The 16,754-nt window shown below is 38.2% G+C and overlaps 1 protein-coding gene across 2 annotated transcripts in view; it reads left to right on the plus strand.

Annotated features, from left to right (window-relative positions):
- LOC137268253 (uncharacterized) overlaps nucleotides 1-16,754 on the plus strand; it is a 140,956-nt gene that overhangs the window by 54,843 nt on the left and 69,359 nt on the right. For both annotated transcript variants that reach the window (XM_067802792.1, XM_067802793.1), the window contains exon 2: nucleotides 5,823-5,868. The gene's annotated coding sequence lies outside the window, so the exon portion shown is untranslated. The remainder of the gene's footprint in view (nucleotides 1-5,822; nucleotides 5,869-16,754) is intronic.

Consider the following 16,754-nt stretch of genomic DNA (forward strand, 5'->3'; position numbering starts at 1 on the left):
CAAACTACTATGAAAATATGGCAAAACAAATGCAAGCATTGTATTTCAGGATAGGTTTTATAGTATAAGTAGGTCGGGTTCAAATGAGGATCATCCCTATTACCCCAGTTGTTTCAAACTAGGATATTTCCCACAATCCTGACCATGTGAAAGTGGGATTTCTGGAACTAAGAACCATAATTTGTGACTAAAACATAGATATCTTCCTCTGCAGGTAATGGACAGAATGGCCACAAGGAACAGTCCCCCTTCAGATGAGCCATTTGGCTATCTATTGTAGAAAATTTTTCCACAGGTTCAAACTAGGATTTTCCCCACAGTCATGACCTATAACAGTGGGATACCCAACTCGGGACCATAATTTGGGACCCTAAAACACAGACATCCTTTTCAGCAGTTAACAGACAGAATGGCCACAAGGAACAGTCCCCCTACAGATGAACCATTTGGCTACCTATCATAGAAATTTTTTCCACAGGCTCAAACTAGGATTTTCCTCACAACCATTATTTATAACAGTGGGATATATGTATCCAGGACTCAGGATCATAATTTCGGAGCCTAAAACACAAATATCCTTTTCTGCAGATAATGGACAGACTGGCCACAAGGAACAGTCCCACTTCACACAAGAAAATTGGTCATCCATCATGAAAAACTTTGACGTGGATTTTATTGTATTGCTTCACTATTTAAGAGATCGTCACTCGCACTATTAAGTCAAGGCTGTTTCTTAGTATACCTCGCTGCATTGAAAGTCGCTTTTTATATGGACCAGGGCCCCGTTTCACAAAACTCTCGTAAGCCTAAGGTCTCGTAACTTTTCCCGTAGCCTTTGCACCTCCTATGTTACAGTATGCCAGGTACAAATGCTACGAGAAAAGTTACGAGACCTTAGGCTTACGAGAGTTTTGTGAAACGGGGCCCAGCAAATCCAGACAGATGTCTCCCATGTGAAATGTGTATGTAAAATACAGGTTAATTCTATTGATTTTGGAAACCGGAACAATTCTGGGCCAAGGAGAATTGACTGAACATATCATTCACATGTGAGTGAACAACATAAAGCGTATAGACGACTCAAAATATTTACGGCAATCGTTGTTTGAGACAGCATTTGAAAGACCCATTTCTGCCTAAATGACGAACATAAAATAGGTTTTATATACTACTCCATGAAGTGAAGGATCACTCGATTCTTATATATTACTCTCGTTAATCTGACATATCGTGACATCAACTGCAGTGATATGCAAGAATATATGTCTTTTATGCCTGGATAAATAATATGTGGGTTATGATTACAGATCAGTCATGTCTGCTGGTTTGAAATATGATAATTTTCATTTTTTAACATCTTAATTACATAATATAACTGCCAAAATCAGGAAATATGGAAAATACACTTTTTATAGCTCTTGGTGAACTTACTTTTTGCTTGGCATGGAAGGAATACTTTGAGGTGAGAGAGAGAGAGAAGGAGAGAGAGAGGGAGAGAGGAGGGAGAGAGATAGATAGAGAGAGAGAAGGAGAGAGAGAGGGAGAGAGGAGGGAGAGAGATAGATAGAGAGAGAGAAGGAGAGAGAGAGGGAGAGAGGAGGGAGAGAGATAGATAGAGAGAGAGAGAAGGAGAGAGAGAGGGAGAGAGATAGATAGAGAGAAAGAGACAGAGAGAGAGAGGGGAGAGAGAGAGGGTGAGTGAGTGAGTGAGTGGAGTTTTACACCACTTTATCAATACTATAGCTTCATCATAACAGGGAACACTATCTGGGGAATTGAACCTGAGCGACTCCACACTTTATTCCCTAGGGTATCCCACAGTCACTTTGGATAAAAAAATCAGTCATCAAGGTTATGTTGTGGTTTCTGTCATGGTTTCTTGAACATACCAGTACTACTTTCCTTTTATCTTTTTATTAAGCATGTCATAAATGATGCATATGATCATACATCAAATGAGTACATCAATGCTCATGATATCAGTCACTGGATTGTATGGCCAAGGCCAGATATAACTGAAGACAGCAGTCATGCACATGGAATTCTGCTGAATATGGGGTTCAACAAACAAACAAACAAACATCTGACACCAGAGCGAACCTAAACCTGACACTAACAGTCTATTCACAACCGCATGTATGTTTGCAATGGTTTTACTAAATCGGCAAACTCTCAAAACATTACACACTCATTCACACACTCATTCTAATTCCGCCCGTCAAAGATGTCATTGCAGGAACAGAATCTCCATGACCTTGCTCCAGAAGTAATATTCATGCTGCCACTGTCCCACTGGTGCACGTCCCACATTTTGACACAGACGTATGATAATCTTTACACTAAGACCTTTAATGGGTCAGAACTTTGGTGTTTCAAACTGTGAGACTGACACAGCTATCTCCTGGAAGCCTGCATGCCTTGACATTTTGTATTCCAGCAATGGCAGATACATCAAAAAGCAATCTTCAAAACTGCACAAAAAACGTCTGATTCACACGTTGTGGAACCTGTTTGGCTGTTGAGATAATTTGTTTTCTTAAACAAAACAGTTTGACTGTTTGAAAAACAGGCATTTAGACTCATTTTCTAATTCCCCTGATCTTTGAGGGGACAGAAGAAGCTTGCAAGTTCTGTTTTATGTAGAATTTGTGACAGTCTGAAGTGATGGATCCATCCTTTGAAGGATATAGAACATGGTACGAGCTATAGGTTCTACAGCTTACCTTCCGCAATGATCTGTGTAGGGAAGATGTGTTTCAATGTGTTTCAGTGACCATCACATTGTCAAGTTATGAAATTGTGCATGATAACATAACCCAGGTAGTCGCAAACTCAATGATAACCTATTGCTATATGTTTGAAATTTTACAAAAAATGTTTTGACATTTTCCGCATCCTTATGGATGCACTGTTAAATTTTCTTGCATTTGTTGTCAATTTGTAAGCTTATAGGATGCAAAAATATGTGTCCCGTAAACCCCTGTAAATGAGTATAGTTGTATGCAACTTCTAGCAATATTTCAGCAACATTTCAAGGACATTTAAAACTTGCTGATTACACAATTCTTGCAAATTTCCACAGTTCATAGATGTTGAGAGCAATAATTTGAGTGAGTGAGTGAGTGAGTGAGTGAGTGTTAAGGCAGGAGACAGTAGGAATGCACTCAAGACAATGTATCCACCAGGGGAGTCAAACTCAGGTCTTTATCCTGAGGAGTGATCACTTTAACCAATGGGCTACCCAACTGCCATAGTTCAACGTATTGTCTTACTGACCACCTGGTTCCATTAGTTGCCTCTTATGACAAGCATGGGTTACTGAAGATGATTTCTAACCCAGAACTTCATGGATCTTATACCATAGTGAGATATTTGGGTCCTGAGAGGGTTTTGTTTTTCAAAAATCAGAATTGCCAGAAAAAGGCATTGAAGCTGATAAGACCTTCCCTGGCTTTGGTATCAGAGGTGAGATCAGATCTGTCCACAGAGCAGTGTCATAAGGCATAAAACATATTGTCATCAGAATTCTTCTGCTACTTGTTTATAAACTTGTGACTCTATTTGTTACAATATAAACATTTCTATGGAAGCTTCTAATGTGTTTTTGTATTCACAAATTTGTATTCACAAATTGCTTCACGGGCTGTGATTGCGAAATGCACCTTCCTTTTCCGGAAAGCTAAATCCACACTCCCAGTCTTCCTCAAGACGGTGTAACACAATAAGCATTACAAGATCTCATTATGTAGTGTCCATCACTGTCATCATCCCAGACACATCTGTCACATGTGTAGTTTCAGTACTATTATCCACACAACTAACAATATATATGGAGAGGTAAGACATACATTGTGTCAGAATGGAGACATATTGATTCCAATAAGGTTAGGTATTTGTGGCACATGTGTCAGATAACAGAATTTTTTTTTGTGCAATACATGTAAGTAATTGTCCCAGCCGACTGGATAAAAATGTATCAATCACAAAATTTGGTGGAAGTAATCACTTTATACATGTCAGGCTTCCAAGGAGGTGCTTCTCACCAACACCTGGACAAAGAGGTTCGTGTGTACTTAAAGTTATTCTGTGATATGAGTATTGTTTATCTGGGTCATAATTTAATGTTTTGAGGATACATGGCAATGATTTATGTATCATTAAAAATGTGTTTTAATCACAAGCATCAACAGTGTGGTAAATAGTTTCCAAATGTTGCTAACCAGTAAGGCTAGCTATGTCTGGCTATTACTAGCCACGACATTATTCACGTGACATTTGACTGCAGACACATGTTTCATCATTAAGCTGCTAATATCAAGATTTGCCGAAATTTTGCATGATTTAAAAGTGTATTATAACTTAACAAGTCAGAGAGAGTGATATATTTACATAATTACCTCATGGAAATTCACTAGCCAACCAGTGACTGTGGATATTTGCTAGCCACTAGTTGGCAGGCCAGGGCCTATTGTAAACACTGACCATCACCACAGAGTTGTGTCCCTTAGCTGTATGGATGTCCAAGCTAGTGGTTTAAATTCACACTGACCCCAGTTATGATCCTTCACAAGCATCTATTTGCTCCATTCATTTGTCTTACTTCCATGTCAAACCAATATTCTGTCTTGTAAGTTGAACAATTCCCCTCCACCTTTACTGCTACTTCCACTACTTCACTCCCTCCTTCACTCTCTTCCATTCATTCATTCCTCTTCTCCCCATCACATGGTCCACTACTTCACTCCCTCCTTCACTCTCTTCCATTCATTCATTCCTCTTCTCCCTATCACATGGTCCACTACTTCACTCCCCCCGTCACACTCTCCCATTCATTCATTCCTCTTCTCTCCATCACATGGTCCACTACTTCACTCCCTCCGTCACACTCTCCCATTCATTCATTCCTCTTCTCCCCATCACATGGTCCACTATTTCACTCCCTCCTTCACTATCTTCCATTCATTCCTCTTCTCCCCATCACATGGTCCACTACTTCACTCCCTCCTTCACTCTCTTCCATTCATTCATTCCTCTTCTCCCCATCACATGGTCCACTACTTCACTCCCTCCTTCACACTCTCCCATTCATTCATTCCTCTTCTCCCCATCACATGGTCCCTCCTTCACTCTCTTCCATTCATTCATTCCTCTTCTCCCCATCACATGGTCCCTCCTTCACTCTCTTCCATTCATTCATTCCTCTTCTCCCCATCACATGGTCCACTACTTCACTCCCTCCATCACACTCTCCCATTCATTCCTCTTCTCCTCATCACATGGTCCACTACTTCACTCCCTCCTTCACTCTTCCATTCATTCAATCCTTTTCTCCCCATCACATGGTCCCTTCCTCACTCACTCACTCATTCATGAACTCACTCATGAACTCACTCATGAACTCATTCATGAACTTGATAATGAACTCAACCATGAACTCATTCATGAACTCTGCCATGAACTTACTCATGAACTCGCTCATGAACTCACTCATACATTTTATGGCCCTCATCAGATGTTTGTGATAATGCTTTATAAACATTGCAAGGATAATATCTTGCAAGATTTTATTCATAACCATACTATTGTACATAAATGTACACATTGTATGTGTAGTTGGCTGAAATATTTGGAAACGTTTCACTTACTCAACCATTTGCCAACTTACTTCATCAGTCATTCACTCATTACCTGTTCATCCACTCACTCACTCACTCACTCACTCACTCACTCACTCACTCACTCACTCACTCACTCACTCACTCGTGCCACCATGGAGACAATAATTGACATTGTTGTTCATGTATTTGTCTCCTCTGTTTCAGGACAGCTGCTACTGGCACAACATGAAGTGATCTTGTAACGATTCATGTAAGTTAACAAAAATTCACTCAGCTCACTTTCTGGTCATTATAAACAATGCTCCACCATCTGTTTCTGTGGTAGCCCAAAATAATAACACACTACAACCAAAATCAAAACAACTAAACTTTTTACTCATTCTGCTTAATTTTACCCAAAATGTATAAAAAAAACTGACAGCATATTCGTTTTCAGCTAAAAACACAACTAATACATATCAACATGACTATAAGGCATTGCCTCATTCAGCTTGAGGCGGTGTTCATGCTTTCAACAATAGTTTGACTGGCCACACTGTTATAGCTAAAACTGTCAAATTGTTGTCTGTTGCGTGTGACAATAAAAAAGAAGCATTATATCCTTTTGTCAGTAATGGAATGTTTCAGGAAATTTTGACTTGGATGATAGGGTTCTTTGGACCAACTTTGTTTGAATACCAACAAGATATATGTCTGGGCTTCTTAGGACCAAATGTGTCATGAAATACCAACCAGAGATATGTATGAGGTTTTGGGAACCAAATGTGTCATGTAGTACCAAGGAGAGATACGTATAGGCTTCTTAGGACCATATATGTCAAGAAATTCCAAGATATATGTATAGGCTTCTTAGGACCATATATGTCAAGAAATTCCAAGATATATGTATAGGCTTCTTAGGACCATATATGTCAAGAAATTCCAAGATATATGTATAGGCTTCTTAGGACCATATATGTCAAGAAATTCCAAGATATATGTATAGGCTTCTTTGGACCATATATGTCAAGAAATTCCAAGATATATGTATAGGCTTCTTAGGACCATATATGTCAAGAAATTCCAAGATATATGTATGGGCTTCTTGGGACCATATATGTCATGAAATACCAACAAGAGACATATTGAAGGTTCTCGGCACCAAATATGTCATGAAATACCAACAAAAAATATGTTTGGGAGTTCTTGGGACCAAATATGTAACAAATACCAGTGAGTGATATATGTAGGGCTCCTCGGACCAATATGTCATGAAATACCAACAATACCCCAGAATATGGTGTTCTGGGAACAAATATGTCATGAAATACCAAAAAGATAAATGATTGGGAGTTCTTGGTATCAAATATGTCACAAACTACGAAAAAGTCATATGTTTTTGGGTCCTTGTAACCAAATATCTATAAAATACCATTGAGCGATATATATAGGGTTCCTTGGACCAAAATGCCATGAAATATCAGTATTGCTCTGGAATATGGTGTTCTTGGGGCCAAATATGGTAAAAAATACATTTTTGGCACCAATGTGTCATGAAATACCAAGAAGAGATATGTATGGGCTCTCTGGAATAAAATATGGCATGAAATGCAAACTGTTTCAAGGAGTTTCAACTTGGATGGTGATGCTCAGATGGTAGCTGCAGTTTCGATCTTATGACTGGTTCTCAATTTTACAGGATGTTTACAGGATGTCAGCACCAGACTCCAATCAATTAACTCAAGTGGACATGAGTATCATACATACAGAATAATTCTAGGATGGGATAGGTGACAGCATGGCCATCGATGCCTTTTTGTGCAAATACAGATTGATTTCTTCTTGAAATTGGCTCTATTTTTTTCAAGTTCACAAAAAAATGTGGGGAGCGATTTTTCAAAATTACCACACTTTCCTTTAGAATTATTCCAGCAAATCTAGAGGACTGAAGGAAAACTCAACTCAAAACTTAAACGTAGTTGAAAACCAGTAACTAGGGATACCAAGATTATTCTATTGTTTTCAGTGTATCTCTAAATGAATTTATAATTAATCTGACATAATTATATAAATTAAACATGAATTACTTAATGTACTAAATTTGTATGATTTTCTTTGAAGAAATCTGTTCTTTGTATTATTCATTGTTTAAGACCACACAATATTACAATATTCCATCTCTATGGCAACAGCAGTTAAATTAATAATTGAGGCTTGACCAGACAATCCAGTGATTGATGTGATGGATATAATAAGCATCAATGTATGCATTTGAGATACGATGACATGTGTCAACTAGGTCAGTGAATCTCACTACCTGATCTGTTGGCTGCCCTTGAAGACAAGCATTGGTTGCTGAAGACCAATTCTTACCCAAGTCATCACATGGAAGTCAGTTATTAAAATTCTTGCTCCTTACATATATGTGAGCATCTCATTGAGCAACTATGACCATCACTGACATGAAACAACCATCAGTTATTGTTATTAATTATGTGTCTTTATATGTAACTTTACAAATTTAAATTTTAAAAAATCCAGAAAAACATTTGAAATTGGTACCATCCCATAACCTCTAATTTCACATCCTCTGACTAAAACAGTTTCAAAAATTTTGTCTTCAGTCTGCAACTGGTGATGAAAAGCTGTGAGTTTAGTTTCACCATGCTTTTTAGAGTATTCCAGCAATATCATGGTAGGGGGGGCACCAGAAATGGGCTTCATGCATTGTACCCATTTGGAAATCAAACTGGGGGTCTTTGAGATGACAAGCATATGGCTTAACCACTAGACTACCCCACCGCCCCTAACGAAAAGCAGAACACAACTCACTGAGAGTACAACAGACAATCCACCATTTCAAGGGCAATTGAAATTTAGGATATTAAGGAAAGAAAACCCTTATAATCTTGGTGCTTCCCAAACCGGAAGAAAAGAAATTAACAGTCTTGTAAGGTGGCACTTTCAAAGCCATCTTTTACCAAGGTTATGGCGTTGATGCATGCCAAAAAAAATCCTTTTGGGGTTGTTTCAAATGCTGTTTCAGTGGTTTTCAATTCAAATTGTCAATGTCTATTTTACAAAGGGTACTGACATGTATTTTGTTGTGAATCTCCTTACTGGTGACCACAGAATCCTCTGAAATGTATCACACTTAATGAAACGGCTGTCTGGGAATCGATCACCCTGTCTGTCAAAGAAGCCACATCGTTAAGGGACCGTGATGGTCTCTACTCAGCTGCCAATATTAGGTTTCCAATCTGGGGAGTGTGTATACACTCTGTGAGAGACACATTTACCAATTTGGTGTAGACTTTTAAGTTTGAAGCGCCTCATTTTTTGCCTTATGAAATAGAAGTTCTGATAGACCAGATCAGCACTTCTTGTTGGCATGGTAATCAGATCTCAGAAGAAGTGATTTGCAGCCATATTGACCAAGAAGCCCAATGAAATTCTATAATGTAAAGGTTACAAAATGTTAAAAAATATTCCACCATACATGAATGACAACCTGTTCAACAGATGTTTATAAAAAAAATCAAGAACTCTGGAAGGATTTTATTCTTATGATTGTTTGCTTTTATTTTGATTAATTTTCAAAATAATGAGAATTTCTGAAGTTATTTTCAAGTGAAGTAATGGTTGTTCCACAGAGTGATCTTAGTACACAGTCAGTTATATCACCATACAGTATCTCTCACTACTCTCACTAACATCTGACATCATGCTGCCATTTCAACATTTCACACAAATTGGATAGTCTTACGTGTGTGATAATATATATCTGATCATACCAATTAGTAGTAAAAGAATTCTCGTCACGTGAATTTGTTGTTTCATGACAAGGTTGCCAAGTGGGGTAGCATTGTGGTTAATGCACTTGCCTGTCACACCAAAGGCCTGGTTTCGAGACATATGAATGGGGTTCTTGGAATCAAATATGTAAAAAATATACCGAACCTGTGTCTGGTTGGAGAAGGGGACTGAAAAGCAGCCTCAACACAGCAAACACAAATTTTAGAGTGTGAATATCCAAACAACTCGCCACCAACACCAAATGTAGCTGTTAAATTGTTGTTGATATATAGGATTGGGTCTAGATTTTCGAAGCTCTCTTAGCGCTAAGATAGTCATAAGTTAATGTTAATGTATGACACATACAACTATCTTAGCGCTAAGAGAGCTTCAGAAAATCTAGTCCTTGGTATCCATTCTCACCAACTTTTCCATCAAACTTTTCGGTTTGTGAAATTCAAGTTTGATGTGTGAAGTGTTGTCAAACATGTTTTGTTCAGAAACAACCAATTCCAGTGAGTGAAATTGTCACATGACCACACCAATAGAGACATGACACAAACTTTTGGACATGAGACACTCATTTGACACCAGGAGTCATCAATGGCCACTCAAAGAACTACATCCTGAGATACCAACAAGAGGGGTAAATGAAATTAGGTATTTCAAGTCAATCTGAAGAGAATTTAGCAAACAGTGGATGAGGCTGAACACTTCCTGTAATACTCTTCAGGCTTAGTGAAACTTTTAATCTTCAGTCACAAGAAACACATTCAACTGAGCCAACTGTCTCCAAGCTTGGTTCAGTGATTGCTAATGCAGTGTTAAATCATTGGCTCATTAGATTCTCTGAATACAGTTAAAAGTCTTTTAAGATGCAACAAAAAGCAATTATTGTTCATCGCTTTTGAAGAATTATTTCAAAACCTTTCAGTCCAGAAAATAAATACACAGCAAAAAGTAAATATAATTTGGTTTTAACTCTAAATGAGTTGTTTCTTTGTAATAATTCTGTCTGTGCTTCTCATTTAGAATAATAATTTTTTGTTAAAGTCTGTTAACGATTCACATGGCTAAATGTTTAAAGGGAGTTTATGTACATCAAGCAACTTGATACAAATATGTCGCTCGTATCTTCTAACTGTGGCATACCACTGTTTTAACTTTTATTACCCAGGGTGTTGCCAACTTCTCACCCAAATGTTAAAGACACAATGTCTTTAATACTAACTATAGGCCCCCAGCAAAGCTCCAATATAAGTTAAACTGAAAAAATTACAGAGTGAGATTACAGTTTGAAATAAAAAATAGTTTGAATGAATTAATGCAATGTTGAATTAAACTGGCTCTTGAGCCTTCTACCAAACAAACTTTATGATAAAAACTGATTAAGGTGGATGGGTCTGTTGACTTGATCCAAGTCTAGTGAAACTGCAGCTGGTTTGATTGATAGTGCATGATTGGCTGAAAGTGGGTGGGTCTGTTGACTTGATCCAGGTCTAGTAAAAATTTAGCTGGTCTGATTGATAGTGCATGGTTGGCTGAAAGTGGGTGGGTCTGTTGACTTGATCCGGGTCTAGTGAAAGTTTAGTTGGTCTGATTGATAGTGCATGGTTGGCTGAAAGTGGGTGGGTCTGTTGACTTGCTCTAGGTCTAGTGAAACTGGAGCCAGTTTGTTGGAAAGACATGGTTGGCTGAAGTGGGTGGGTCTGTTGACTTGATCCGGGTCTAGTAAAACTTTAGCTGGTTTGATTGATAGTGCATGGTTGGCTGAAAGTGGTTGAGTCTGTTGACTTGATCCGGGTCTAGTGAAAATTTAGTTGATCTGATTGATTTTGCATGGTTGGCTGAAAGTGGTTGAGTCTGTTGACTTGATCCAGGTCTAGTGAAACTGGAGCCAGTTTGTTGGAAAGACATGGTTGGCTGAAAGTGGGTGGGTCTGTTGACTTGATCCGAGTCTAGTGAAAATTTAGTTGGTCTGAATGATAGAGCATGGTTGGCTGAAAGTGGGTGGGTCTGTTGACTTGATCCAGGTCTAGTGAAACTGGAGTCAGTTTGTTGGAAAGACATGGTTGGCTGAAAGTGGGTGGGTCTGTTGACTTGATCCGGGTCTAGTAAAACTTTAGCTGGTTTGATTGATAGTGCATGGTTGGCTGAAAGTGGGTGGGTCTGTTGACTTGATCCGGGTCTAGTGAAAATTTAGTTGGTCTGATTGATAGTGCATGGTTGGCTGAAAGTGGTTGAGTCTGTTGACTTGATCCAGGTCTAGTGAAACTGGAGCCAGTTTGTTGGAAAGACATGGTTGGCTGAAAGTGGGTGGGTCTGTTGACTTGATCCAAGTCTAGTGAAACTGGAGCCAGTTTGTTGGAAAGACATGGTTGGCTGAAAGTGGGTGGGTCTGTTCACTTGAACTGGGTCTAGTGAAAATTTAGTTGGTCTGATTGATAGTGCATGGTTGGCTGAAAGTGGGTGGGTCTGTTGACTTGATCCGAGTCTAGTGAAAATTTAGTTGGTCTGATTGATAGTGCATGGTTGGCTGAAAGTGGTTGAGTCTGTTGACTTGATCCAGGTCTAGTGAAACTGGAGCCAGTTTGTTGGAAAGACATGGTTGGCTGAAAGTGGGTGGATCTGTTGACTTGATCCAGGTCTAGTGAAACTGGAGCCAGTCTGTTGGTGAGGACAGCATCATCTCTTTTATTTATAGGCGGGGCTCTGTTGGTTAGGACAGGGTCTTTTGTTGACTAGGATGTCTGATGAAGGTTCTCTTGGGCAGGGCACAACTGTTAACAAATGGCAGGGTCTGTGGGGAAGTGCAGGGTCTGTTAGCAAAGAACAGAGCTGCTTCTTTGCACAGGCCAAGAAAAAAAGTGCAACAAGAAGTTTAAATAAGAGGGCTCACACAGCGTAAAGTTAAAAGTGTGAAATTGTGTGAAGTTGAAGGGTTAAAAGAAGTAAAAAGAGATCCATGATACTTCCAAAAGTTTGAATTCTGTTTTTCAAATACCTTCATTGTACATTTAAAGAAATGAAAAACACATGAGCTTCTTAAGTAAATACTTGTCACAACTTAGGAAAAACGGTATGATTGTTATTTGAAGTTTTCCTTTTCAGCTGAAAATCCCTTGTTTATCTCTCATCCCTTTGATTTACCAATAGGATTCAAATGCAAAAAAGGATTTTTATTGCTGAATGAAAGATCTGAAGAGTTTTTGACAGATTTACAAAAGATAAAAATAGTGAAGAAAGTTAAGCATTAAAGTTGGTAAAAACAATTTTACTTTCTTGGAACAGGTTTCAGAAGAATAAACTTCTGATGACTACGGATGTAGTGAACAAACATTTTGAACAACTGTTTCAAAAGTGCCGATTCCAAACTAACTATTTTTATACCGCTATTGATTTATGGCATAAAAACTGAAGCTTGCATTGAAAATAGACAAAAAACATACACTGACTAGCCATTCTCTGATACAACTAAAGTTTGCTTAAGGGCAACCTCAAAACTGCAAAGTGAGTGTCTGATATTTGTCTCAGTTGAGTGACTGAGTTTAAGTTTCAGGCCACATTCAGCAATATTCCATGAAGTCATTATGGCAGCAGTCTGTAAATAATCATATCTGGACCAGACAATCCAGTGATCAACAGCATGAGCATCAATATACGTAATTGGGATACAATGGTGTGTGACAAGTCAGCGAACATATCAGAGAGACTATCCAGATGATCCTATTAATCACCTCTGATAACAAGCATGGCAGGGGTTTATATTTTTTTTTAAAAGCGACTTGCCACAGGGCAAGAGACTTCAAGAAAGTAACTTGTCCGGACTAATTTTCCACTTGCCCTGATTTTAAGACACATTGTTTGATGTTAATGTTTCCTGGACTTTTTATCGAAGAGTGACAAAATTCAAAGAACGATAGCTCAAAATTACTTATATTGAGAAACGTAATTGCTACACTATGAGCAGATATGAAACGAAATCCAAGTTTATTTCCAATTTGAAACTATAAGTGGAAATGATGTAGTAGTCCACAAACAAGTAAGATACCATTATTTGATTGCCCAAAATGAAAATTGACTTGTCGCGGGCGTCGGGCAATGGGATTTTTGAACCCCTGCATGGGTTGCTGAACACCCTTCTATCTGTGTGACCAGTTCCACAAAGCCATCACAAGCTGTCACAGTAACAGTGTACATTAAAGCATCACAATCACTCTAGTGCCACTTTCACTTTGTGAAATATGATCCAGATTGTGACAAGTTATGACACAATGATGAATGTCACATCAGATGAAACTCCATTTCAAGCATTATATGAGGGAGTAGAGCTTCCTTTTTATGTTCACAGGGCATGTTTTATTCCAATAACTGATGTAATGACTTCATGGTTTATACATGTCAACTGGGACACTTAGCTAAGGTAAGCAATACCCTCTCTGGATAAAACGATCCATTTAAGATGATACCACAATTCATTACATTTGTAGTTGTATGACCCAGGTTGTGGTGACTCTGGTGCAGAGCCGTGTCCCTTGGGGATGGCTGAATCTTATGATTGTGTGTCATTCCCTCTGACAATAAGTAAAATATTATCAACACCTTACTGGAAGTTGAAGCATTTAGTAAAGCGGTAAATGTCTTCAAATGGTGTAGTGTGTTGGTGTGTGTGTGTGTGTGTGTGTCTGGGCATGTGTGTGTCGGTGCTTGTGTCTGGTCATGTGTGTGACTGCATGCGTCTGGGCATGTGTGTTTCTGTGTTTGTGTCTGGGCATGTGTGTGTCTGTGTTTGTGTCTGGGCATGTGTGTGTCTGTGTTTGTGTCTGTGGATGTGTGTGACTGCATGCGTCTGGGCATGTGTGTGTCTGTGTTTGTGTGGACATGTGTGTCTGTGTGTGTCTGGGCATGGGTGTGTGTGTGCATGTGTCGGGGCATATATGTGTGTCTTAAAGTGTCTGTCTGGGCATGAGTGTGCAAGTGCACGCATAAGGTGTCTTCATCTTAATCTTGAGTCAAAACCAATTTATTTCTATTATTGTTTATTTATTAATTGAGTGAGTGTTTTTATGACGCTTGCAGCAGTATTCCAGAAATATCAAGGTAGGGGACAGCAGAAATGGGCATCACACATTGTGCCCATATGTGCCCATATGTGCAATAATTGTGCCCATATGTGCAATAATTGTGGCCATATATGCAATGCGAATGCTTTAACCACTAGGTTACCCCACCACTCCTATTTGTTAATTTTTTCAATGTTTAGCTAATTATTAAGTGAAAAAATGCTCTCGAACATGTTAGTTGTGCACTTTTTATAAGAAAGTTTACTTCTACACTGTTTTTAGCAATATTCCAGCAATATAACAGTAGGGTACACCAGAAATGATCTTCACACATTGTACCCTTGTGGGGATGGCACCCTCAGCATGACGAGCGAATGCTTTAACAACCTGGCTACCCCACTGCTCCTCTACTTTTTATAGGGTGATTGAGATGAGCTTGGGGATGTGTGAGTGTTGAATAATAATGAGTATAGTCTCAAGATCCTCATCAGACTACAAGGTTAGAAAGGTTTCTTCGCTTTCAGCTCTTTAAAACACAGATATTGAAATGGGTTTGACACATAAGAATTATAAAACATCAAAATAAAAACAAAATATTTTTTTTAATCAGATTTAAAACATTTTTTTCTCAGGAAGATCAAAGCCCATGGAGATTAAAGTTTCTGTAAATGATGTTGACTGGATGTAGTTCAAGGTTGTCCACGGGCTCTTGTGACAGTTCAGTTCAGTGATCTTGTATGGCACTTTTGAGAAGCTGAAATATGTTTTTCTCCTTTCTTTCAGAATATGTGAAACAGAATATGATTAAATAAGATTATCAGGCACCATAAGGAGCATCAAGTTTTCCAAAGTGTCAACAATGACATCTTGGATGACATTTCTGATATGAAAAACTTTAAAAAATATGATCCTCTTGACTTTCTTGCTGCTATGAGGGTATATTTTATTGTATGGATTTACAAGAAATTGAATTGCACCCTTACAAAATATTGCTTAATTGTTGTTGCTTAATACCACACTTTAGCAATGTTCCTTCTATATGGCAGCTGTCTGTAAATAATTGAGTCTGGACCAGACAATCCAGTGATCAACATCATGAGCATCTATTCATGCAGTTGGGATGAACCAAGTTAGTGAGTCTGACCACTCAGTCCTGTCAGCTGAGCTTACAACAAGCATGGGTTGCTGGCGGTTTAAATCCAGTTTCAAATTAAGGGTTCCAATCTGGTTTCACATTCAGGGTTCAAATCCAGTTTCATACTCAGAATTTGAATCCAGTATCACATTCAGTGTTTTAATCTAGTTTCACAAAAATAGAAGATCTTATCAGCATATACACTAAAAAAGTATTAAAATCATAGAATTAGTTTTAAAACTACTGTTGAAAGTGGTGATAAATCTCATGGATTCATGAATTCACTCACTCGTGAACTCATGAATTCAGCAACTCACCAAATACAAGGAAAGTGTGTTATAAAACCCATTCCACTAACTCACGCATTCCAATAATATTAATATCAGGAAAAAAATAATTAAAAAAAGAATTAAGATTGAATTATTTATAGTTTACTTTTGAACAGGACCGGTTGACATTACACATTTCTACTGAATATTTAAACAAATAAAACCTTTCCAATATCCATTTTCCATCATGCCCTTTCTTGAAGCCAGATGATTCATGAAAATTACATTTATAAACATTTTTAAGATCTCCTTTTTCCAAGTAGCAGATCTGACATGCAATATTTCAATTTGTTAAGTGCCAGAATAGTGTCTCCTCTCAATGAGAGTGCTTAGAATGGCACATTAAATTCTGAAGGAAAATATTTAGAAAATGTTTATAAAATATTTAACGGAAATAGACACGCAATTTGATGAATGATGTTGAACAGAATTAGGAGTTTTCAAAACAGAAAATCGACATTTCAGCTCATGGGTAAATACGATGAAGGTCTTTTTGGCAGATCTTAATTCTACCATTTAGAAAAGATTGCATCCACCTTCAGCACTAAATCTTTCAGTGGATTAGTCCATTTCCGGTCCATTTTTTCATGGATAATCATTTGAAAGATATCTCAAGTGAATTCTTTCTGAGTGCCTGCAGCAAATTTCCCTCTGACGAATTCTCCTTCCCTCTGATGCTTCATTCTCCTTAGACACAATTGCAAGCCTACATTTCTTGCCTGGTGAATTCTACTGGAAACTGAAACCGTATCAAGAATTTTTTAAGGAAATGAGCATGTCGTCTCAATCTTCAATTATCTCCCTTTACGTGCTGATTTGGTAGCAATTTGGCTGT

Source organism: Haliotis asinina, chromosome 16, assembly GCF_037392515.1.
Source record: "Haliotis asinina isolate JCU_RB_2024 chromosome 16, JCU_Hal_asi_v2, whole genome shotgun sequence".
In the NCBI taxonomy this organism is placed as follows: domain Eukaryota; kingdom Metazoa; phylum Mollusca; class Gastropoda; order Lepetellida; family Haliotidae; genus Haliotis; species Haliotis asinina.